General features: G+C 33.1%; 11 non-coding genes across 11 annotated transcripts; all 11 read left to right on the top strand.

Moving 5' to 3' along the window:
• Positions 1 to 18: 18 nt before the first annotated feature.
• On the top strand, positions 19 to 100 carry TRNAL-UAG (transfer RNA leucine (anticodon UAG)). Its single transcript has one exon. It is a non-coding gene; the product is annotated as a tRNA-Leu (tRNA).
• Positions 101 to 1,554: 1,454 nt separating this feature from the next.
• TRNAL-UAG (transfer RNA leucine (anticodon UAG)) lies at positions 1,555 to 1,636 on the top strand. The gene has a single exon. It is a non-coding gene; the product is annotated as a tRNA-Leu (tRNA).
• Positions 1,637 to 3,403: 1,767 nt separating this feature from the next.
• TRNAL-AAG (transfer RNA leucine (anticodon AAG)) lies at positions 3,404 to 3,485 on the top strand. Its single transcript has one exon. It is a non-coding gene; the product is annotated as a tRNA-Leu (tRNA).
• Positions 3,486 to 4,311: 826 nt separating this feature from the next.
• On the top strand, positions 4,312 to 4,393 carry TRNAL-AAG (transfer RNA leucine (anticodon AAG)). Its single transcript has one exon. It is a non-coding gene; the product is annotated as a tRNA-Leu (tRNA).
• A 1,532-nt stretch (positions 4,394 to 5,925) lies between these two features.
• TRNAL-AAG (transfer RNA leucine (anticodon AAG)) lies at positions 5,926 to 6,007 on the top strand. Its single transcript has one exon. It is a non-coding gene; the product is annotated as a tRNA-Leu (tRNA).
• Positions 6,008 to 9,526: 3,519 nt separating this feature from the next.
• On the top strand, positions 9,527 to 9,608 carry TRNAL-AAG (transfer RNA leucine (anticodon AAG)). The gene has a single exon. It is a non-coding gene; the product is annotated as a tRNA-Leu (tRNA).
• Positions 9,609 to 12,096: 2,488 nt separating this feature from the next.
• On the top strand, positions 12,097 to 12,178 carry TRNAL-UAG (transfer RNA leucine (anticodon UAG)). Its single transcript has one exon. It is a non-coding gene; the product is annotated as a tRNA-Leu (tRNA).
• Positions 12,179 to 14,586: 2,408 nt separating this feature from the next.
• TRNAL-AAG (transfer RNA leucine (anticodon AAG)) lies at positions 14,587 to 14,668 on the top strand. The gene has a single exon. It is a non-coding gene; the product is annotated as a tRNA-Leu (tRNA).
• Positions 14,669 to 16,713: 2,045 nt separating this feature from the next.
• Positions 16,714 to 16,795, top strand: TRNAL-UAG (transfer RNA leucine (anticodon UAG)). The gene has a single exon. It is a non-coding gene; the product is annotated as a tRNA-Leu (tRNA).
• Positions 16,796 to 21,967: 5,172 nt separating this feature from the next.
• Positions 21,968 to 22,049, top strand: TRNAL-AAG (transfer RNA leucine (anticodon AAG)). Its single transcript has one exon. It is a non-coding gene; the product is annotated as a tRNA-Leu (tRNA).
• Positions 22,050 to 24,980: 2,931 nt separating this feature from the next.
• On the top strand, positions 24,981 to 25,062 carry TRNAL-UAG (transfer RNA leucine (anticodon UAG)). Its single transcript has one exon. It is a non-coding gene; the product is annotated as a tRNA-Leu (tRNA).
• Positions 25,063 to 25,598: the final 536 nt, after the last annotated feature.

The following is a 25,598-nucleotide window of genomic DNA, read 5'->3' as shown; positions in this document are numbered from 1 at the left end:
ATTAATCATGCTGTTTAAGGTAGCATGGCCGAGTGGTCTAAGGCGCTGGATTTAGGCTCCAGTCTCTTTGGAGGCGTGGGTTCAAATCCCACTGCTGCCAACATATTGAGGTTTTGAAAACCTTTTCAGCTTATATTTATGATTTTGCTAACAGAAAAATTAGCATATTTTTGTATGAGTGCGTGCTTTGCTTTTTTGGAAAAGACAAAAGATAGAATCATTGCTTTTTCCTTTTTGTTTAGAGACCTATCCATTTTCCACAATGCACAAGTTTAAAATGTAGTCAGATACACTAAACTTACTCTAAGGAAGCTCTTTTAATGATGCATTAGGTAGCATGGCCGAGCGGTCTAAGGCGCTTGATTAAGGCTCCAGTCTCTTCGGAGGCGTGGGTTCAAATCCCACTGCTGCCAGTATTATGAGGTTTTGAGAACCCTTTGATCTAATTCTGAGTATTTTGTATTTCCATGAGTGTGTGCATTTCTGTTTTGGAAAAGACAGTTGAAAGAATCATTGATTGTTCCTATTGTTTAGAGACTTACCTAAATTTTAACAGACTTGTGGGTTCAAATGCCACTAGTATGAGTTCTTTTAAACCTTTTTATCTTATTCTTATAATTATGCTAACATGCAAAATTAGCATATGCTTTAAACCCACTGCTGCCAGTATTATAAGATCTTGAAATGTTTTTGTACTTATTCTTATGATTTTGCTAGCATGCAAATTAGCATGTGATATAATCTTCTTTTGTATTTGTATGATTTAGCAGTTTCAGTTAAGATAAAGACCGTTGATAGAATCTTTGTTTTTGCCTAATGTTTAGAGACATGCCCATTTTCCATATTTTGTATTTCCATGAGTGTGTGCATTTCTGTTTTGGAAAAGACAGTTTTAGACTTTAGTTTAGAGACTTACCTAAATTTTAACAGACTTGTGGGTTCAAATGCCACTAGTATGAGTTCTTTTAAACCTTTTTATCTTATTCTTATAATTATGCTAACATGCAAACTTAGCATATGCTTTAAACCCACTGCTGCCAGTATTATGAGATCTTGAAATGTTTTTGTACTTATTCTTATGATTTTGCTAGCATGCAAATTAGCATGTGATTTAATCTTCTTTTGTATTTGCATGATTTTGCATTTTTCAGTTCAGATAAAGACTGTTGAAAGAATCCTTGCTTTTTTCTAATGTTTAGAGACTTGCCCATTCAAATCCCACTGCTGCCATTATTATGAGGTTTTGAGAACCCTTTGATCTAATTCTTATGATTTTGTATTTTCATGAGTGTGTTAATTTCTGTTTAGAAAGAGACAGTTGAAAGAATCATTGATTTTTCCTATTGTTAAGAGACATGCAAATTAGCATGTGATATAATCTTCTTTTGTATTTGTATGATTTAGCAGTTTTCAGTTAAGATAAAGACCGTTGATAGAATCTTTGTTTTTGCCTAATGTTTAGAGACATGCCCATTTTCCAAAATGTACTAATTTTAAATGTTGTCAAATGTACTTCACTTTCTCTAAGGAAGCTTAATTAATCATGCTGTTTAAGGTAGCATGGCCGAGTGGTCTAAGGCGCTGGATTTAGGCTCCAGTCTCTTTGGAGGCGTGGGTTCAAATCCCACTGCTGCCAACATATTGAGGTTTTGAAAACCTTTTCAGCTTATATTTATGATTTTGCTAACAGAAAAATTAGCATATTTTTGTATGAGTGCGTGCTTTGCTTTTTTGGAAAAGACAAAAGATAGAATCATTGCTTTTTCCTTTTTGTTTAGAGACCTATCCATTTTCCACAATGCACAAGTTTAAAATGTAGTCAGATACACTAAACTTACTCTAAGGAAGCTCTTTTAATGATGCATTAGGTAGCATGGCCGAGCGGTCTAAGGCGCTGGATTAAGGCTCCAGTCTCTTCGGAGGTGTGGGTTCAAATCCCACTGCTGCCAGTATTATGAGGTTTTGAGAACCCTTTGATCTAATTCTGAGTATTTTGTATTTCCATGAGTGTGTGCATTTCTGTTTTGGAAAAGACAGTTGAAAGAATCATTGATTGTTCCTATTGTTTAGAGACTTACCTAAATTTTAACAGACTTGTGGGTTCAAATGCCACTAGTATGAGTTCTTTTAAACCTTTTTATCTTATTCTTATAATTATGCTAACATGCAAAATTAGCATATGCTTTAAACCCACTGCTGCCAGTATTATAAGATCTTGAAATGTTTTTGTACTTATTCTTATGATTTTGCTAGCATGCAAATTAGCATGTGATATAATCTTCTTTTGTATTTGTATGATTTAGCAGTTTCAGTTAAGATAAAGACCGTTGATAGAATCTTTGTTTTTGCCTAATGTTTAGAGACATGCCCATTTTCCATATTTTGTATTTCCATGAGTGTGTGCATTTCTGTTTTGGAAAAGACAGTTTTAGACTTTAGTTTAGAGACTTACCTAAATTTTAACAGACTTGTGGGTTCAAATGCCACTAGTATGAGTTCTTTTAAACCTTTTTATCTTATTCTTATAATTATGCTAACATGCAAAATTAGCATATGCTTTAAACCCACTGCTGCCAGTATTATGAGATCTTGAAATTTTTTTGTACTTATTCTTATGATTTTGCTAGCATGCAAATTAGCATGTGATTTAATCTTCTTTTGTATTTGCATGATTTTGCATTTTTCAGTTCAGATAAAGACTGTTGAAAGAATCCTTGCTTTTTTCTAATGTTTAGAGACATGCCCATTCAAATCCCACTGCTGCCATTATTATGAGGTTTTGAGAACCCTTTGATCTAATTCTTATGATTTTGTATTTTCATGAGTGTGTTAATTTCTGTTTAGAAAGAGACAGTTGAAAGAATCATTGATTTTTCCTATTGTTAAGAGACATGCAAATTAGCATGTGATATAATCTTCTTTTGTATTTGTATGATTTAGCAGTTTTCAGTTAAGATAAAGACCGTTGATAGAATCTTTGTTTTTGCCTAATGTTTAGAGACATGCCCATTTTCCAAAATGTACTAATTTTAAATGTTGTCAAATGTACTTCACTTTCTCTAAGGAAGCTTAATTAATCATGCTGTTTAAGGTAGCATGGCCGAGTGGTCTAAGGCGCTGGATTTAGGCTCTAGTCTCTTTGGAGGCGTGGGTTCAAATCCCACTGCTGCCAACATATTGAGGTTTTGAAAACCTTTTCAGCTTATGTTTATGATTTTGCTAACAGAAAAATTAGCATATTTTTGTATGAGTGCGTGCTTTGCTTTTTTGGAAAAGACAAAAGATAGAATCATTGCTTTTTCCTTTTTGTTTAGAGACCTATCCATTTTCCACAATGCACAAGTTTAAAATGTAGTCAGATACACTAAACTTACTCTAAGGAAGCTCTTTTAATGATGCATTAGGTAGCATGGCCGAGCGGTCTAAGGCGCTGGATTAAGGCTCCAGTCTCTTCGGAGGCGTGGGTTCAAATCCCACTGCTGCCAGTATTATGAGGTTTTGAGAACCCTTTGATCTAATTCTGAGTATTTTGTATTTCCATGAGTGTGTGCATTTCTGTTTTGGAAAAGACAGTTGAAAGAATCATTGATTGTTCCTATTGTTTAGAGACTTACCTAAATTTTAACAGACTTGTGAGTTCAAATCCCACTGCTGCCACTAGTATGAGTTATTTTAAACCTTTTTATCTAATTCTTATAATTATGCTAACATGCAAAATTAGCATATGCTTTAATCTCACTGCTGCCAGTATTATGAGATCTTGAAATGTTTTTGTACTTATTCTTATGATTTTGCTAGCATGCAAACTAGCATGTGATATAGTCTTCTTTTGTATTTGTATGATTTAGCAGTTTTCAGTTAAGATAAAGACCGTTGATAGAATCTTTGTTTTTGCCTAATGTTTAGAGACATGCCCATTTTCCAAAATGTACTAATTTTAAATGTTGTCAAATGTACTTCTCTTTCTCTAAGGAAGCTTAATTAATCATGCTGTTTAAGGTAGCATGACCGAGTAGTCTAAGGCGCTGGATTTAGGCTCCAGTCTCTTTGGAGGCGTGGGTTCAAATACCACTGCTGCCAACATCTTGAGGTTTTGAAAACCTTTTCAGCTTATATTTATGATTTTGCTAATAGAAAAATTAGCATATTTTTGTATGAGTGCGTGCTTTGCTTTTTTGGAAAAGACAAAAGATAGAATCATTGCTTTTTCCTTTTTGTTTAGAGACCTATCCATTTTCCACAATGCACAAGTTTAAAATGTAGTCAGATACACTAAACTTACTCTAAGGAAGCTCTTTTAATGATGCATTAGGTAGCATGGCCGAGCGGTCTAAGGCGCTGGATTAAGGCTCCAGTCTCTTCGGAGGCGTGGGTTCAAATCCCACTGCTGCCATTATTATGAGGTTTTGAGAACCCTTTGATCTAATTCTGAGTATTTTGTATTTCCATGAGTGTGTGCATTTCTGTTTTGGAAAAGACAGTTGAAAGAATCATTGATTGTTCCTATTGTTTAGAGACTTACCTAAATTTTAACAGACTTGTGGGTTCAAATGCCACTAGTATGAGTTCTTTTAAACCTTTTTATCTTATTCTTATAATTATGCTAACATGCAAAATTAGCATATGCTTTAAACCCACTGCTGCCAGTATTATGAGATCTTGAAATGTTTTTGTACGTATTCTTATGATTTTGCTAACATGCAAATTAGCATGTGATTTAATCTTCTTTTGTATTTGCATGATTTTGCAGTTTTCAGTTCAGATAAAGACTGTTGATAGAATCCTTGCTTTTTTCTAATGTTTAGAGACATGCCCATTCAAATCCCACTGCTGCCATTATTATGAGGTTTTGAGAACCCTTTGATCTAATTCTTATGATTTTGTATTTTCATGAGTGTGTTAACTTCTGTTTAGGAAAAGACAGTTGAAAGAATCATTGATTTTTCCTATTGTTAAGAGACTTACCCATATTCCAACAGACTTGTGAGTTCAAATCCCACTGCTGCCACTAGTATGAGTTCTTTTAAACCTTTTTATCTCATTCTTATAATTATGCTAACATGCAAAATTAGCATATGCTTTAAACCCACTGCTGCCAGTATTATGAGATCTTGAAATGTTTTTGTACTTATTCTTATGATTTTGCTAGCATGCAAATTAGCATGTGATTTAATCTTCTTTTGTATTTGCATGATTTTGCAGTTTTCAGTTCAGATAAAGACTGTTGAAAGAATCCTTGCTTTTTTCTAATGTTTATAGACATGCCCATTCAAATCCCACTGCTGCCATTATTATGAGGTTTTGAGAACCCTTTGATCTAATTCTTATGATTTTGTATTTTCATGAGTGTGTTAATTTCTGTTTAGAAAGAGACAGTTGAAAGAATCATTGATTTTTCCTATTGTTAAGAGACATGCAAATTAGCATGTGATATAATCTTCTTTTGTATTTGTATGATTTAGCAGTTTTCAGTTAAGATAAAGACCGTTGATAGAATCTTTGTTTTTGCCTAATTTTTAGAGACATGCCCATTTTCCAAAATGTACTAATTTTAAATGTTGTCAAATGTACTTCACTTTCTCTAAGGAAGCTTAATTAATCATGCTGTTTAAGGTAGCATGGCCGAGTGGTCTAAGGCGCTGGATTTAGGCTCCAGTCTCTTTGGAGGCGTGGTTTCAAATCCCACTGCTGCCAACATATTGAGGTTTTGAAAACCTTTTCAGCTTATATTTATGATTTTGCTAACAGAAAAATTAGCATATTTTTGTATGAGTGCGTGCTTTGCTTTTTTGGAAAAGACAAAAGATAGAATCATTGCTTTTTCCTTTTTGTTTAGAGACCTATCCATTTTCCACAATGCACAAGTTTAAAATGTAGTCAGATACACTAAACTTACTCTAAGGAAGCTCTTTTAATGATGCATTAGGTAGCATGGCCGAGCGGTCTAAGGCGCTGGATTAAGGCTCCAGTCTCTTCGGAGGCGTGGGTTCAAATCCCACTGCTGCCATTATTATGAGGTTTTGAGAACCCTTTGATCTAATTCTGAGTATTTTGTATTTCCATGAGTGTGTGCATTTCTGTTTTGGAAAAGACAGTTGAAAGAATCATTGATTGTTCCTATTGTTTAGAGACTTACCTAAATTTTAACAGACTTGTGGGTTCAAATGCCACTAGTATGAGTTCTTTTAAACCTTTTTATCTTATTCTTATAATTATGCTAACATGCAAAATTAGCATATGCTTTAAACCCACTGCTGCCAGTATTATGAGATCTTGAAATGTTTTTGTACGTATTCTTATGATTTTGCTAACATGCAAATTAGCATGTGATTTAATCTTCTTTTGTATTTGCATGATTTTGCAGTTTTCAGTTCAGATAAAGACTGTTGATAGAATCCTTGCTTTTTTCTAATGTTTAGAGACATGCCCATTCAAATCCCACTGCTGCCATTATTATGAGGTTTTGAGAACCCTTTGATCTAATTCTTATGATTTTGTATTTTCATGAGTGTGTTAACTTCTGTTTAGGAAAAGACAGTTGAACGAATCATTGATTTTTCCTATTGTTAAGAGACTTACCCATATTCCAACAGACTTGTGAGTTCAAATCCCACTGCTGCCACTAGTATGAGTTCTTTTAAACCTTTTTATCTCATTCTTATAATTATGCTAACATGCAAAATTAGCATATGCTTTAAACCCACTGCTGCCAGTATTATGAGATCTTGAAATGTTTTTGTACTTATTCTTATGATTTTGCTAGCATGCAAATTAGCATGTGATTTAATCTTCTTTTGTATTTGCATGATTTTGCAGTTTTCAGTTCAGATAAAGACTGTTGAAAGAATCCTTGCTTTTTTCTAATGTTTATAGACATGCCCATTCAAATCCCACTGCTGCCATTATTATGAGGTTTTGAGAACCCTTTGATCTAATTCTTATGATTTTGTATTTTCATGAGTGTGTTAATTTCTGTTTAGAAAGAGACAGTTGAAAGAATCATTGATTTTTCCTATTGTTAAGAGACATGCAAATTAGCATGTGATATAATCTTCTTTTGTATTTGTATGATTTAGCAGTTTTCAGTTAAGATAAAGACCGTTGATAGAATCTTTGTTTTTGCCTAATGTTTAGAGACATGCCCATTTTCCAAAATGTACTAATTTTAAATGTTGTCAAATGTACTTCACTTTCTCTAAGGAAGCTTAATTAATCATGCTGTTTAAGGTAGCATGGCCGAGTGGTCTAAGGCGCTGGATTTAGGCTCCAGTCTCTTTGGAGGCGTGGTTTCAAATCCCACTGCTGCCAACATATTGAGGTTTTGAAAACCTTTTCAGCTTATATTTATGATTTTGCTAACAGAAAAATTAGCATATTTTTGTATGAGTGCGTGCTTTGCTTTTTTGGAAAAGACAAAAGATAGAATCATTGCTTTTTCCTTTTTGTTTAGAGACCTATCCATTTTCCACAATGCACAAGTTTAAAATGTAGTCAGATACACTAAACTTACTCTAAGGAAGCTCTTTTAATGATGCATTAGGTAGCATGGCCGAGCGGTCTAAGGCGCTGGATTAAGGCTCCAGTCTCTTCTGAGGCGTGGGTTCAAATCCAACTGCTGCCAGTATTATGAGGTTTTGAGAACCCTTTGATCTAATTCTGAGGATTTTGTATTTCCATGAGTGTGTGCATTTCTGTTTTGGAAAAGACAGTTGAAAGAATCATTGATTGTTCCTATTGTTTAGAGACTTACCTAAATTTTAACAGACTTGTGGGTTCAAATGCCACTAGTATGAGTTCTTTTAAACCTTTTTATCTTATTCTTATAATTATGCTAACATGCAAAATTAGCATATGCTTTAAACCCACTGCTGCCAGTATTATGAGATCTTGAAATGTTTTTGTACTTATTCTTATGATTTTGCTAACATGCAAATTAGCATGTGATTTAATCTTCTTTTGTATTTGCATGATTTTGCAGTTTTCAGTTCAGATAAAGACTGTTGATAGAATCCTTGCTTTTTTCTAATGTTTAGAGACATGCCCATTCAAATCCCACTGCTGCCATTATTATGAGGTTTTGAGAACCCTTTGATCTAATTCTTATGATTTTGTATTTTCATGAGTGTGTTAACTTCTGTTTAGGAAAAGACAGTTGAAAGAATCATTTATTTTTCCTATTGTTAAGAGACTTACCCATATTCCAACAGACTTGTGAGTTCAAATCCCACTGCTGCCACTAGTATGAGTTCTTTTAAACTTTTTTATCTCATTCTTATAATTATGCTAACATGCAAAATTAGCATATGCTTTAAACCCACTGCTACCAGTATTATAAGATCTTGAAATGTTTTTGTACTTATTCTTATGATTTTGCTAGCATGCAAATTAGCATGTGATATAATCTACTTTTGTATTTGTATGATTTAGCAGTTTCAGTTAAGATAAAGACCGTTGATAGAATCTTTGTTTTTGCCTAATGTTTAGAGACAGCCCATTTTCCATATTTTGTATTTCCATGAGTGTGTGCATTTCTGTTTTGGAAAAGACAGTTTTAGACTTTAGTTTAGAGACTTACCTAAATTTTAACAGACTTGTGGGTTCAAATGCCACTAGTATGAGTTCTTTTAAACCTTTTTATCTTATTCTTATAATTATGCTAACATGCAAAATTAGCATATGCTTTAAACCCACTGCTGCCAGTATTATGAGATCTTGAAATGTTTTTGTACTTATTCTTATGATTTTGCTAGCATGCAAATTAGCATGTGATTTAATCTTCTTTTGTATTTGCATGATTTTGCAGTTTTCAGTTCAGATAAAGACTGTTGAAAGAATCCTTGCTTTTTTCTAATGTTTAGAGACATGCCCATTCAAATCCCACTGCTGCCATTATTATGAGGTTTTGAGAACCCTTTGATCTAATTCTTATGATTTTGTATTTTCATGAGTGTGTTAATTTCTGTTTAGAAAGAGACAGTTGAAAGAATCATTGATTTTTCCTATTGTTAAGAGACATGCAAATTAGCATGTGATATAATCTTCTTTTGTATTTGTATGATTTAGCAGTTTTCAGTTAAGATAAAGACCGTTGATAGAATCTTTGTTTTTGCCTAATGTTTAGAGACATGCCCATTTTCCAAAATGTACTAATTTTAAATGTTGTCAAATGTACTTCACTTTCTCTAAGGAAGCTTAATTAATCATGCTGTTTAAGGTAGCATGGCCGAGTGGTCTAAGGCGCTGGATTTAGGCTCCAGTCTCTTTGGAGGCGTGGTTTCAAATCCCACTGCTGCCAACATATTGAGGTTTTGAAAACCTTTTCAGCTTATATTTATGATTTTGCTAACAGAAAAATTAGCATATTTTTGTATGAGTGCGTGCTTTGCTTTTTTGGAAAAGACAAAAGATAGAATCATTGCTTTTTCCTTTTTGTTTAGAGACCTATCCATTTTCCACAATGCACAAGTTTAAAATGTAGTCAGATACACTAAACTTACTCTAAGGAAGCTCTTTTAATGATGCATTAGGTAGCATGGCCGAGCGGTCTAAGGCGCTGGATTAAGGCTCCAGTCTCTTCAGAGGCGTGGGTTCAAATCCCACTGCTGCCAGTATTATGAGGTTTTGAGAACCCTTTGATCTAATTCTGAGGATTTTGTATTTCCATGAGTGTGTGCATTTCTGTTTTGGAAAAGACAGTTGAAAGAATCATTTATTGTTCCTATTGTTTAGAGACTTACCTAAATTTTAACAGACTTGTGGGTTCAAATGCCACTAGTATGAGTTCTTTTAAACCTTTTTATCTTATTCTTATAATTATGCTAACATGCAAAATTAGCATATGCTTTAAACCCACTGCTGCCAGTATTATGAGATCTTGAAATGTTTTTGTACTTATTCTTATGATTTTGCTAACATGCAAATTAGCATGTGATTTAATCTTCTTTTGTATTTGCATGATTTTGCAGTTTTCAGTTCAGATAAAGACTGTTGATAGAATCCTTGCTTTTTTCTAATGTTTAGAGACATGCCCATTCAAATCCCACTGCTGCCGTTATTATGAGGTTTTGAGAACCCTTTGATCTAATTCTTATGATTTTGTATTTTCATGAGTGTGTTAACTTCTGTTTAGGAAAAGACAGTTGAAAGAATCATTGATTTTTCCTGTTGTTAAGAGACTTACCCATATTCCAACAGACTTGTGAGTTCAAATCCCACTGCTGCCACTAGTATGAGTTCTTTTAAACCTTTTTATCTCATTCTTATAATTATGCTAACATGCAAAATTAGCATATGCTTTAAACCCACTGCTGCCAGTATTATGAGATCTTGAAATGTTTTTGTACTTATTCTTATGATTTTGCTAGCATGCAAATTAGCATGTGATTTAATCTTCTTTTGTATTTGCATGATTTTGCAGTTTTCAGTTCAGATAAAGACTGTTGAAAGAATCCTTGCTTTTTTCTAATGTTTAGAGACATGCCCATTCAAATCCCACTGCTGCCATTATTATGAGGTTTTGAGAACCCTTTGATCTAATTCTGAGTATTTTGTATTTCCATGAGTGTGTGCATTTCTGTTTTGGAAAAGACAGTTGAAAGAATCATTGATTGTTCCTATTGTTTAGAGACTTACCTAAATTTTAACAGACTTGTGGGTTCAAATGCCACTAGTATGAGTTCTTTTAAACCTTTTTATCTTATTCTTATAATTATGCTAACATGCAAAATTAGCATATGCTTTAAACCCACTGCTGCCAGTATTATGAGATCTTGAAATGTTTTTGTACTTATTCTTATGATTTTGCTAACATGCAAATTAGCATGTGATTTAATCTTCTTTTGTATTTGCATGATTTTGCAGTTTTCAGTTCAGATAAAGACTGTTGATAGAATCCTTGCTTTTTTCTAATGTTTAGAGACATGCCCATTCAAATCCCACTGCTGCCATTATTATGAGGTTTTGAGAACCCTTTGATCTAATTCTTATGATTTTGTATTTTCATGAGTGTGTTAATTTCTGTTTAGGAAAAGACAGTTGAAAGAATCATTGATTTTTCCTATTGTTAAGAGACTTACCCATATTCCAACAGACTTGTGAGTTCAAATCCCACTGCTGCCACTAGTATGAGTTCTTTTAAACCTTTTTATCTCATTCTTATAATTATGCTAACATGCAAAATTAGCATATGCTTTAATCTCACTGCTACCAGTATTATAAGATCTTGAAATGTTTTTGTACTTATTCTTATGATTTTGCTAGCATGCAAATTAGCATGTGATATAATCTTCTTTTGTATTTGTATGATTTAGCAGTTTCAGTTAAGATAAAGACCGTTGATAGAATCTTTGTTTTTGCCTAATGTTTAGAGACATGCCCATTTTCCATATTTTGTATTTCCATGAGTGTGTGCATTTCTGTTTTGGAAAAGACAGTTTTAGACTTTAGTTTAGAGACTTACCTAAATTTTAACAGACTTGTGGGTTCAAATGCCACTAGTATGAGTTCTTTTAAACCTTTTTATCTTATTCTTATAATTATGCTAACATGCAAAATTAGCATATGCTTTAAACCCACTGCTGCCAGTATTATGAGATCTTGAAATGTTTTTGTACTTATTCTTATGATTTTGCTAGCATGCAAATTAGCATGTGATTTAATCTTCTTTTGTATTTGCATGATTTTGCAGTTTTCAGTTCAGATAAAGACTGTTGAAAGAATCCTTGCTTTTTTCTAATGTTTAGAGACATGCCCATTCAAATCCCACTGCTGCCATTATTATGAGGTTTTGAGAACCCTTTGATCTAATTCTTATGATTTTGTATTTTCATGAGTGTGTTAATTTCTGTTTAGAAAGAGACAGTTGAAAGAATCATTGATTTTTCCTATTGTTAAGAGACATGCAAATTAGCATGTGATATAATCTTCTTTTGTATTTGTATGATTTAGCAGTTTTCAGTTAAGATAAAGACCGTTGATAGAATCTTTGTTTTTGCCTAATGTTTAGAGACATGCCCATTTTCCAAAATGTACTAATTTTAAATGTTGTCAAATGTACTTCACTTTCTCTAAGGAAGCTTAATTAATCATGCTGTTTAAGGTAGCATGGCCGAGTGGTCTAAGGCGCTGGATTTAGGCTCCAGTCTCTTTGGAGGCGTGGGTTCAAATCCCACTGCTGCCAACATATTGAGGTTTTGAAAACCTTCTCAGCTTATATTTATGATTTTGCTAACAGAAAAATTAGCATATTTTTGTATGAGTGCGTGCTTTGCTTTTTTGGAAAAGACAAAAGATAGAATCATTGCTTTTTCCTTTTTGTTTAGAGACCTATCCATTTTCCACAATGCACAAGTTTAAAATGTAGTCAGATACACTAAACTTACTCTAAGGAAGCTCTTTTAATGATGCATTAGGTAGCATGGCCGAGCGGTCTAAGGCGCTGGATTAAGGCTCCAGTCTCTTCGGAGGTGTGGGTTCAAATCCCACTGCTGCCAGTATTATGAGGTTTTGAGAACCCTTTGATCTAATTCTGAGGATTTTGTATTTCCATGAGTGTGTGCATTTCTGTTTTGGAAAAGACAGTTGAAAGAATCATTGATTGTTCCTATTGTTTAGAGACTTACCTAAATTTTAACAGACTTGTGGGTTCAAATGCCACTAGTATGAGTTCTTTTAAACCTTTTTATCTTATTCTTATAATTATGCTAACATGCAAAATTAGCATATGCTTTAAACCCACTGCTGCCAGTATTATGAGATCTTGAAATGTTTTTGTACTTATTCTTATGATTTTGCTAACATGCAAATTAGCATGTGATTTAATCTTCTTTTGTATTTGCATGATTTTGCAGTTTTCAGTTCAGATAAAGACTGTTGATAGAATCCTTGCTTTTTTCTAATGTTTAGAGACATGCCCATTCAAATCCCACTGCTGCCATTATTATGAGGTTTTGAGAACCCTTTGATCTAATTCTTATGATTTTGTATTTTCATGAGTGTGTTAATTTCTGTATAGGAAAAGACAGTTGAAAGAATCATTGATTTTTCCTATTGTTAAGAGACTTACCCATATTCCAACAGACTTGTGAGTTCAAATCCCACTGCTGCCACTAGTATGAGTTCTTTTAAACCTTTTTATCTCATTCTTATAATTATGCTAACATGCAAAATTAGCATATGCTTTAATCTCACTGCTACCAGTATTATAAGATCTTGAAATGTTTTTGTACTTATTCTTATGATTTTGCTAGCATGCAAATTAGCATGTGATATAATCTTCTTTTGTATTTGTATGATTTAGCAGTTTCAGTTAAGATAGAGACCGTTGATAGAATCTTTGTTTTTGCCTAATGTTTAGAGACATGCCCATTTTCCATATTTTGTATTTCCATGAGTGTGTGCATTTCTGTTTTGGAAAAGACAGTTTTAGACTTTAGTTTAGAGACTTACCTAAATTTTAACAGACTTGTGGGTTCAAATGCCACTAGTATGAGTTCTTTTAAACCTTTTTATCTTATTCTTATAATTATGCTAACATGCAAAATTAGCATATGCTTTAAACCCACTGCTGCCAGTATTATGAGATCTTGAAATGTTTTTGTACTTATTCTTATGATTTTGCTAGCATGCAAATTAGCATGTGATTTAATCTTCTTTTGTATGTGCATGATTTTGCATTTTTCAGTTCAGATAAAGACTGATGAAAGAATCCTTGCTTTTTTCTAATGTTTAGAGACATGCCCATTCAAATCCCACTGCTGCCATTATTATGAGGTTTTGAGAACCCTTTGATCTAATTCTTATGATTTTGTACTTTCATGAGTGTGTTAATTTCTGTTTAGGAAAAGACAGTTGAAAGAAATATTGATTTTTCCTATTGTTAAGAGACTTACCCATATTCCAACAGACTTGTGAGTTCAAATCCCACTGCTGCCACTAGTATGAGTTCTTTTAAACCTTTTTATCTAATTCTTATAATTATGCTAACATGCAAAATTAGCATATGCTTTAATCTCACTGCTGCCAGTATTATGAGATCTTGAAATGTTTTTGTACTTATTCTTATGATTTTGCTAGCATGCAAATTAGCATGTGATATAGTCTTCTTTTGTATTTGTATGATTTAGCAGTTTTCAGTTAAGATAAAGACCGTTGATAGAATCTTTGTTTTTGCCTAATGTTTAGAGACATGCCCATTTTCCAAAATGTACTAATTTTAAATGTTGTCAAATGTACTTCACTTTCTCTAAGGAAGCTTAATTAATCATGCTGTTTAAGGTAGCATGACCGAGTAGTCTAAGGCGCTGGATTTAGGCTCCAGTCTCTTTGGAGGCGTTGGTTCAAATCCCACTGCTGCCAACATCTTGAGGTTTTGAAAACCTTTTCAGCTTATATTTATGATTTTGCTAATAGAAAAATTAGCATATTTTTGTATGAGTGCGTGCTTTGCTTTTTTGGAAAAGACAAAAGATAGAATCATTGCTTTTTCCTTTTTGTTTAGAGACCTATCCATTTTCCACAATGCACAAGTTTAAAATGTAGTCAGATACACTAAACTTACTCTAAGGAAGCTCTTTTAATGATGCATTAGGTAGCATGGCCGAGCGGTCTAAGGCGCTGGATTAAGGCTCCAGTCTCTTCGGAGGCGTGGGTTCAAATCCCACTGCTGCCAGTATTATGAGGTTTTGAGAACCCTTTGATCTAATTCTGAGTATTTTGTATTTCCATGAGTGTGTGCATTTCTGTTTTGGAAAAGACAGTTGAAAGAATCATTGATTGTTCCTATTGTTTAGAGACTTACCTAAATTTTAACAGACTTGTGGGTTCAAATGCCACTAGTATGAGTTCTTTTAAACCTTTTTATCTTATTCTTATAATTATGCTAACATGCAAAATTAGCATATGCTTTAAACCCACTGCTGCCAGTATTATGAGATCTTGAAATGTTTTTGTACTTATTCTTATGATTTTGCTAACATGCAAATTAGCATGTGATTTAATCTTCTTTTGTATTTGCATGATTTTGCAGTTTTCAGTTCAGATAAAGACTGTTGATAGAATCCTTGCTTTTTTGTAATGTTTAGAGACATGCCCATTCAAATCCCACTGCTGCCATTATTATGAGGTTTTGAGAACCCTTTGATCTAATTCTTATGATTTTGTATTTTCATGAGTGTGTTAACTTCTGATTAGGAAAAGACAGTTGAAAGAATCATTGATTTTTCCTATTGTTAAGAGACTTACCCATATTCCAACAGACTTGTGAGTTCAAATCCCACTGCTGCCACTAGTATGAGTTCTTTTAAACCTTTTTATCTCATTCTTATAATTATGCTAACATGCAAAATTAGCATATGCTTTAAACCCACTGCTGCCAGTATTATGAGATCTTGAAATGTTTTTGTACTTATTCTTATGATTTTGCTAGCATGCAAATTAGCATGTGATTTAATCTTCTTTTGTATTTGCATGATTTTGCAGTTTTCAGTTCAGATAAAGACTGTTGAAAGAATCCTTGCTTTTTTCTAATGTTTAGAGACATGCCCATTCAAATCCCACTGCTGCCATTATTATGAGGTTTTGAGAACCCTTTGATCTAATTCTGAGTATTTTGTATTTCCATGAGTGTGTGCATTTCTGTTTTGGAAAAGACAGTTGAAAGAATCATTGATTGTTCCTATTGTTTAGAGACTTACCTAAATTTTAACAGACTTGTGAGTTCAAATCCCACTGCTGCCACTAGTATGAGTTCTTTTAAACCTTTTTATCTCATTCTTATAATTATGCTAACATGCAAAATTAGCATATGCTTTAATCTCACTGCTACCAGTATTATAAGATCTTGAAATGTTTTTGTACTTATTCTTATGATTTTGCTAGCATGCAAATTAGCATGTGATATAATCTTCTTTTGTATTTGTATGATTTAGCAGTTTCAGTTAAGATAAAGACCGTTGATAGAATCTTTGTTTTTGCCTAATGTTTAGAGACATGCCCATTTTCCATATTTTGTATTTCCATGAGTGTGTGCATTTCTGTTTTGGAAAAGACAGTTTTAGACTTTAGTTTAGAGACTTACCTAAATTTTAACAGACTTGTGGGTTCAAATGCCACTAGTATGAGTTCTTTTAAACCTTTTCATCTTATTCTTATAATTATGCTAACATGCAAAATTAGCATATGCTTTAAACCCACTGCTGCCAGTATTATGAGATCTTGAAATGTTTTTGTACTTATTCTTATGATTTTGCTAGCATGCAAATTAGCATGTGATTTAATCTTCTTTTGTATTTGCATGATTTTGCATTTTTCAGTTCAGATAAAGACTGTTGAAAGAATCCTTGCTTTTTTCTAATGTTTAGAGACATGCCCATTCAAATCCCACTGCTGCCATTATTATGAGGTTTTGAGAACCCTTTGATCTAATTCTTATGATTTTGTATTTTCATGAGTGTGTTAATTTCTGTTTAGAAAGAGACAGTTGAAAGAATCATTGATTTTTCCTATTGTTAAGAGACATGCAAATTAGCATGTGATATGATCTTCTTTTGTATTTGTATGATTTAGCAGTTTTCAGTTAAGATAAAGACCGTTGATAGAATCTTTGTTTTTGCCTAATGTTTAGAGACATGCCCATTTTCCAAAATGTACTAATTTTAAATGTTGTCAAATGTACTTCACTTTCTCTAAGGAAGCTTAATTAATCATGCTGTTTAAGGTAGCATGGCCGAGTGGTCTAAGGCGCTGGATTTAGGCTCCAGTCTCTTTGGAGGCGTGGGTTCAAATCCCACTGCTGCCAACATATTGAGGTTTTGAAAACCTTTTCAGCTTATATTTATGATTTTGCTAACAGAAAAATTAGCATATTTTTGTATGAGTGCGTGCTTTGCTTTTTTGGAAAAGACAAAAGATAGAATCATTGCTTTTTCCTTTTTGTTTAGAGACCTATCCATTTTCCACAATGCACAAGTTTAAAATGTAGTCAGATACACTAAACTTACTCTAAGGAAGCTCTTTTAATGATGTATTAGGTAGCATGGCCGAGCGGTCTAAGGCGCTGGATTAAGGCTCCAGTCTCATCGGAGGCGTGGGTTCAAATCCCACTGCTGCCAGTATTATGAGGTTTTGAGAACCCTTTGATCTAATTCTGAGGATTTTGTATTTCCATGAGTGTGTGCATTTCTGTTTTGGAAAAGACAGTTGAAAGAATCATTGATTGTTCCTATTGTTTAGAGACTTACCTAAATTTTAACAGACTTGTGGGTTCAAATGCCACTAGTATGAGTTCTTTTAAACCTTTTTATCTTATTCTTATAATTATGCTAACATGCAAAATTAGCATATGCTTTAAACCCACTGCTGCCAGTATTATGAGATCTTGAAATGTTTTTGTACTTATTCTTATGATTTTGCTAACATGCAAATTAGCATGTGATTTAATCTTCTTTTGTATTTGCATGATTTTGCAGTTTTCAGTTCAGATAAAGACTGTTGATAGAATCCTTGCTTTTTTCTAATGTTTAGAGACATGCCCATTCAAATCCCACTGCTGCCATTATTATGAGGTTTTGAGAACCCTTTGATCTAATTCTTATGATTTTGTATTTTCATGAGTGTGTTAACTTCTGTTTAGGAAAAGACAGTTGAAAGAATCATTGATTTTTCCTATTGTTAAGAGACTTACCCATATTCCAACAGACTTGTGAGTTCAAATCCCACTGCTGCCACTAGTATGAGTTCTTTTAAACCTTTTTATCTCATTCTTATAATTATGCTAACATGCAAAATTAGCATATGCTTTAAACCCACTGCTGCCAGTATTATGAGATCTTGAAATGTTTTTCTACTTATTCTTATGATTTTGCTAGCATGCAAATTAGCATGTGATTTAATCTTCTTTTGTATTTGCATGATTTTGCAGTTTTCAGTTCAGATAAAGACTGTTGAAAGAATCCTTGCTTTTTTCTAATGTTTAGAGACATGCCCATTCAAATCCCACTGCTGCCATTATTATGAGGTTTTGAGAACCCTTTGATCTAATTCTGAGTATTTTGTATTTCCATGAGTGTGTGCATTTCTGTTTTGGAAAAGACAGTTGAAAGAATCATTGATTGTTCCTATTGTTTAGAGACTTACCTAAATTTTAACAGACTTGTGGGTTCAAATGCCACTAGTATGAGTTCTTTTAAACCTTTTTATCTTATTCTTATAATTATGCTAACATGCAAAATTAGCATATGCTTTAAACCCACTGCTGCCAGTATTATGAGATCTTGAAATGTTTTTGTACTTATTCTTATGATTTTGCTAACATGCAAATTAGCATGTGATTTAATCTTCTTTTGTATTTGCATGATTTTGCAGTTTTCAGTTCAGATAAAGACTGTTGATAGAATCCTTGCTTTTTTTCTAATGTTTAGAGACATGCCCATTCAAATCCCACTGCTGCCATTATTATGAGGTTTTGAGAACCCTTTGATCTAATTCTTATGATTTTGTATTTTCATGAGTGTGTTAATTTCTGTTTAGAAAGAGACAGTTGAAAGAATCATTGATTTTTCCTATTGTTAAGAGACATGCAAATTAGCATGTGATATAATCTTCTTTTGTATTTGTATGATTTAGCAGTTTTCAGTTAAGATAAAGACCGTTGATAGAATCTTTGTTTTTGCCTAATGTTTAGAGACATGCCCATTTTCCAAAATGTACTAATTTTAAATGTTGTCAAATGTACTTCACTTTCTCTAAGGAAGCTTAATTAATCATGCTGTTTAAGGTAGCATGGCTGAGTGGTCTAAGGCGCTGGATTTAGGCTCCAGTCTCTTTGGAGGCGTGGGTTCAAATCCCACTGCTGCCAACATATTGAGGTTTTGAAAACCTTTTCAGCTTATATTTATGATTTTGCTAACAGAAAAATTAGCATATTTTTGTATGAGTGCGTGCTTTGCTTTTTTGGAAAAGACAAAAGATAGAATCATTGCTTTTTCCTTTTTGTTTAGAGACCTATCCATTTTCCACAATGCACAAGTTTAAAATGTAGTCAGATACACTAAACTTACTCTAAGGAAGCTCTTTTAATGATGCATTAGGTAGCATGGCCGAGCGGTCTAAGGCGCTGGATTAAGGCTCCAGTCTCTTCGGAGGCGTGGGTTCAAATCCAACTGCTGCCAGTATTATGAGGTTTTGAGAACCCTTTGATCTAATTCTGAGGATTTTGTATTTCCATGAGTGTGTGCATTTCTGTTTTGGAAAAGACAGTTGAAAGAATCATTGATTGTTCCTATTGTTTAGAGACTTACCTAAATTTTAACAGACTTGTGGGTTCAAATGCCACTAGTATGAGTTCTTTTAAACCTTTTTATCTTATTCTTATAACTATGCTAACATGCAAAATTAGCATATGCTTTAAACCCACTGCTGCCAGTATTATGAGATCTTGAAATGTTTTTGTACTTATTCTTATGATTTTGCTAACATGCAAATTAGCATGTGATTTAATCTTCTTTTGTATTTGCATGATTTTGCAGTTTTCAGTTCAGATAAAGACTGTTGATAGAATCCTTGCTTTTTTCTAATGTTTAGAGACATGCCCATTCAAATCCCACTGCTGCCATTATTATGAGGTTTTGAGAACCCTTTGATCTAATTCTTATGATTTTGTATTTTCATGAGTGTCTTAACTTCTGTTTAGGAAAAGACAGTTGAAAGAATCATTGATTTTTCCTATTGTTAAGAGACTTACCCATATTCCAACAGACTTGTGAGTTCAAATCCCACTGCTGCCACTAGTATGAGTTCTTTTAAACTTTTTTATCTCATTCTTATAATTATGCTAACATGCAAAATTAGCATATGCTTTAAACCCACTGCTGCCAGTATTATGAGATCTTGAAATGTTTTTCTACTTATTCTTATGATTTTGCTAGCATGCAAATTAGCATGTGATTTAATCTTCTTTTGTATTTGCATGATTTTGCAGTTTTCAGTTCAGATAAAGACTGTTGAAAGAATCCTTGCTTTTTTCTAATGTTTAGAGACATGCCCATTCAAATCCCACTGCTGCCATTATTATGAGGTTTTGAGAACCCTTTGATCTAATTCTGAGTATTTTGTATTTCCATGAGTGTGTGCATTTCTGTTTTGGAAAAGACAGTTGAAAGAATCATTGATTGTTCCTATTGTTTAGAGACTTACCTAAATTTTAACAGACTTGTGGGTTCAAATGCCACTAGTATGAGTTATTTTAAACCTTTTTATCTTATTCTTATAATTATGCTAACATGCAAAATTAGCATATGCTTTAAACCCACTGCTGCCAGTATTATGAGATCTTGAAATGTTTTTGTACTTATTCTTATGATTTTGCTAACATGCAAATTAGCATGTGATTTAATCTTCTTTTGTATTTGCATGATTTTGCAGTTTTCAGTTCAGATAAAGACTGTTGATAGAATCCTTGCTTTTTTCTAATGTTTAGAGACATGCCCATTCAAATCCCACTGCTGCCATTATTATGAGGTTTTGAGAACCCTTTGATCTAATTCTTATGATTTTGTATTTTCATGAGTGTGTTAATTTCTGATTAGGAAAAGACAGTTGAAAGAATCATTGATTTTTCCTATTGTTAAGAGACTTACCCATATTCCAACAGACTTGTGAGTTCAAATCCCACTGCTGCCACTAGTATGAGTTCTTTTAAACCTTTTTATCTCATTCTTATAATTATGCTAACATGCAAAATTAGCATATGCTTTAATCTCACTGCTACCAGTATTATAAGATCTTGAAATGTTTTTGTACTTATTCTTATGATTTTGCTAGCATGCAAATTAGCATGTGATATAATCTTCTTTTGTATTTGTATGATTTAGCAGTTTCAGTTAAGATAAAGACCGTTGATAGAATCTTTGTTTTTGCCTAATGTTTAGAGACATGCCCATTTTCCATATTTTGTATTTCCATGAGTGTGTGCATTTCTGTTTTGGAAAAGACAGTTTTAGACTTTAGTTTAGAGACTTACCTAAATTTTAACAGACTTGTGGGTTCAAATGCCACTAGTATGAGTTCTTTTAAACCTTTTTATCTTATTCTTATAATTATGCTAACATGCAAAATTAGCATATGCTTTAAACCCACTGCTGCCAGTATTATGAGATCTTGAAATGTTTTTGTACTTATTCTTATGATTTTGCTAGCATGCAAATTAGCATGTGATTTAATCTTCTTTTGTATTTGCATGATTTTGCATTTTTCAGTTCAGATAAAGACTGTTGAAAGAATCCTTGCTTTTTTCTAATGTTTAGAGACATGCCCATTCAAATCCCACTGCTGCCATTATTATGAGGTTTTGAGAACCCTTTGATCTAATTCTTATGATTTTGTATTTTCATGAGTGTGTTAATTTCTGTTTAGAAAGAGACAGTTGAAAGAATCATTGATTTTTCCTATTGTTAAGAGACATGCAAATTAGCATGTGATATAATCTTCTTTTGTATTTGTATGATTTAGCAGTTTTCAGTTAAGATAAAGACCGTTGATAGAATCTTTGTTTTTGCCTAATGTTTAGAGACATGCCCATTTTCCAAAATGTACTAATTTTAAATGTTGTCAAATGTACTTCACTTTCTCTAAGGAAGCTTAATTAATCATGATGTTTAAGGTAGCATGACCGAGTGGTCTAAGGCGCTGGATTTAGGCTCCAGTCTCTTTGGAGGCGTGGGTTCAAATCCCACTGCTGCCAACATATTGAGGTTTTGAAAACCTTTTCAGCTTATATTTATGATTTTGCTAACAGAAAAATTAGCATATTTTTGTATGAGTGCGTGCTTTGCTTTTTTGGAAAAGACAAAAGATAGAATCATTGCTTTTTCCTTTTTGTTTAGAGACCTATCCATTTTCCACAATGCACAAGTTTAAAATGTAGTCAGATACACTAAACTTACTCTAAGGAAGCTCTTTTAATGATGCATTAGGTAGCATGGCCGAGCGGTCTAAGGCGCTGGATTAAGGCTCCAGTCTCTTCGGAGGCGTGGGTTCAAATCCCACTGCTGCCAGTATTATGAGGTTTTGAGAACCCTTTGATCTAATTCTGAGGATTTTGTATTTCCATGAGTGTGTGCATTTCTGTTTTGGAAAAGACAGTTGAAAGAATCATTGATTGTTCCTATTGTTTAGAGACTTACCTAAATTTTAACAGACTTGTGGGTTCAAATGCCACTAGTATGAGTTCTTTTAAACCTTTTTATCTTATTCTTATAATTATGCTAACATGCAAAATTAGCATATGCTTTAAACCCACTGCTGCCAGTATTATGAGATCTTGAAATGTTTTTGTACTCATTCTTATGATTTTGCTAACATGCAAATTAGCATGTGATTTAATCTTCTTTTGTATTTGCATGATTTTGCAGTTTTCAGTTCAGATAAAGACTGTTGATAGAATCCTTGCTTTTTTCTAATGTTTAGAGACATGCCCATTCAAATCCCACTGCTGCCATTATTATGAGGTTTTGAGAACCCTTTGATCTAATTCTTATGATTTTGTATTTTCATGAGTGTGTTAACTTCTGTTTAGGAAAAGACAGTTGAAAGAATCATTGATTTTTCCTATTGTTAAGAGACTTACCCATATTCCAACAGACTTGTGAGTTCAAATCCCACTGCTGCCACTAGTATGAGTTCTTTTAAACCTTTTTATCTCATTCTTATAATTATGCTAACATGCAAAATTAGCATATGCTTTAAACCCACTGCTGCCAGTATTATGAGATCTTGAAATGTTTTTGTACTTATTCTTATGATTTTGCTAGCATGCAAATTAGCATGTGATTTAACCTTCTTTTGTATTTGCATGATTTTGCAGTTTTCAGTTCAGATAAAGACTGTTGAAAGAATCCTTGCTTTTTTCTAATGTTTAGAGACATGCCCATTCAAATCCCACTGCTGCCATTATTATGAGGTTTTGAGAACCCTTTGATCTAATTCTGAGTATTTTGTATTTCCATGAGTGTGTGCATTTCTGTTTTGGAAAAGACAGTTGAAAGAATCATTGATTGTTCCTATTGTTTAGAGACTTACCTAAATTTTAACAGACTTGTGGGTTCAAATGCCACTAGTATGAGTTCTTTTAAACCTTTTTATCTTATTCTTATAATTATGCTAACATGCAAAATTAGCATATGCTTTAAACGCACTGCTGCCAGTATTATGAGATCTTGAAATGTTTTTGTACTTATTCTTATGATTTTGCTAACATGCAAATTAGCATGTGATTTAATCTTCTTTTGTATTTGCATGATTTTGCAGTTTTCAGTTCAGATAAAGACTGTTGATAGAATCCTTGCTTTTTTCTAATGTTTAGAGACATGCCCATTCAAATCCCACTGCTGCCATTATTATGAGGTTTTGAGAACCCTTTGATCTAATTCTTATGATTTTGTATTTTCATGAGTGTGTTAATTTCTGTTTAGGAAAAGAGAGTTGAAAGAATCATTGATTTTTCCTATTGTTAAGAGACTTACCCATATTCCAACAGACTTGTGAGTTCAAATCCCACTGCTGCCACTAGTATGAGTTCTTTTAAACCTTTTTATCTCATTCTTATAATTATGCTAACATGCAAAATTAGCATATGCTTTAATCTCACTGCTACCAGTATTATAAGATCTTGAAATGTTTTTGTACTTATTCTTATGATTTTGCTAGCATGCAAATTAGCATGTGATATAATCTTCTTTTGTATTTGTATGATTTAGCAGTTTCAGTTAAGATAAAGACCGTTGATAGAATCTTTGTTTTTGCCTAATGTTTAGAGACATGCCCATTTTCCATATTTTGTATTTCCATGAGTGTGTGCATTTCTGTTTTGGAAAAGACAGTTTTAGACTTTAGTTTAGAGACTTACCTAAATTTTAACAGACTTGTGGGTTCAAATGCCACTAGTATGAGTTCTTTTAAACCTTTTTATCTTATTCTTATAATTATGCTAACATGCAAAATTAGCATATGCTTTAAACCCACTGCTGCCAGTATTATGAGATCTTGAAATGTTTTTGTACTTATTCTTATGATTTTGCTAGCATGCAAATTAGCATGTGATTTAATCTTCTTTTGTATTTGCATGATTTTGCAGTTTTCAGTTCAGATAAAGACTGTTGAAAGAATCCTTGCTTTTTTCTAATGTTTAGAGACATGCCCATTCAAATCCCACTGCTGCCATTATTATGAGGTTTTGAGAACCCTTTGATCTAATTCTGAGTATTTTGTATTTCCATGAGTGTGTGCATTTCTGTTTTGGAAAAGACAGTTGAAAGAATCATTGATTGTTCCTATTGTTTAGAGACTTACCTAAATTTTAACAGACTTGTGGGTTCAAATGCCACTAGTATGAGTTCTTTTAAACCTTTTTATCTTATTCTTATAATTATGCTAACATGCAAAATTAGCATATGCTTTAAACCCACTGCTGCCAGTATTATGAGATCTTGAAATGTTTTTGTACTTATTCTTATGATTTTGCTAACATGCAAATTAGCATGTGATTTAATCTTCTTTTGTATTTGCATGATTTTGCAGTTTTCAGTTCAGATAAAGACTGTTGATAGAATCCTTGCTTTTTTCTAATGTTTAGAGACATGCCCATTCAAATCCCACTGCTGCCATTATTATGAGGTTTTGAGAACCCTTTGATCTAATTCTTATGATTTTGTATTTTCATGAGTGTGTTAATTTCTGTTTAGAAAGAGACAGTTGAAAGAATCATTGATTTTTCCTATTGTTAAGAGACATGCAAATTAGCATGTGATATAATCTTCTTTTGTATTTGTATGATTTAGCAGTTTTCAGTTAAGATAAAGACCGTTGATAGAATCTTTGTTTTTGCCTAATGTTTAGAGACATGCCCATTTTCCAAAATGTACTAATTTTAAATGTTGTCAAATGTACTTCACTTTCTCTAAGGAAGCTTAATTAATCATGCTGTTTAAGGTAGCATGGCCGAGTGGTCTAAGGCGCTGGATTTAGGCTCCAGTCTCTTTGGAGGCGTGGGTTCAAATCCCACTGCTGCCAACATATTGAGGTTTTGAAAACCTTTTCAGCTTATATTTATGATTTTGCTAACAGAAAAATTAGCATATTTTTGTATGAGTGCGTGCTTTGCTTTTTTGGAAAAGACAAAAGATAGAATCATTGCTTTTTCCTTTTTGTTTAGAGACCTATCCATTTTCCACAATGCACAAGTTTAAAATGTAGTCAGATACACTAAACTTACTCTAAGGAAGCTCTTTTAATGATGCATTAGGTAGCATGGCCGAGCGGTCTAAGGCGCTGGATTAAGGCTCCAGTCTCTTCGGAGGCGTGGGTTCAAATCCAACTGCTGCCAGTATTATGAGGTTTTGAGAACCCTTTGATCTAATTCTGAGGATTTTGTATTTCCATGAGTGTGTGCATTTCTGTTTTGGAAAAGACAGTTGAAAGAATCATTGATTGTTCCTATTGTTTAGAGACTTACCTAAATTTTAACAGACTTGTGGGTTCAAATGCCACTAGTATGAGTTCTTTTAAACCTTTTTATCTTATTCTTATAACTATGCTAACATGCAAAA

Source organism: Ranitomeya variabilis, chromosome 5 (assembly GCF_051348905.1).
Source record: "Ranitomeya variabilis isolate aRanVar5 chromosome 5, aRanVar5.hap1, whole genome shotgun sequence".
Lineage (NCBI taxonomy): Eukaryota > Metazoa > Chordata > Amphibia > Anura > Dendrobatidae > Ranitomeya > Ranitomeya variabilis.
The sequence above is the reverse complement of the archived record's forward strand: the minus strand, read 5'-3'. Positions and strand labels throughout refer to the sequence as shown.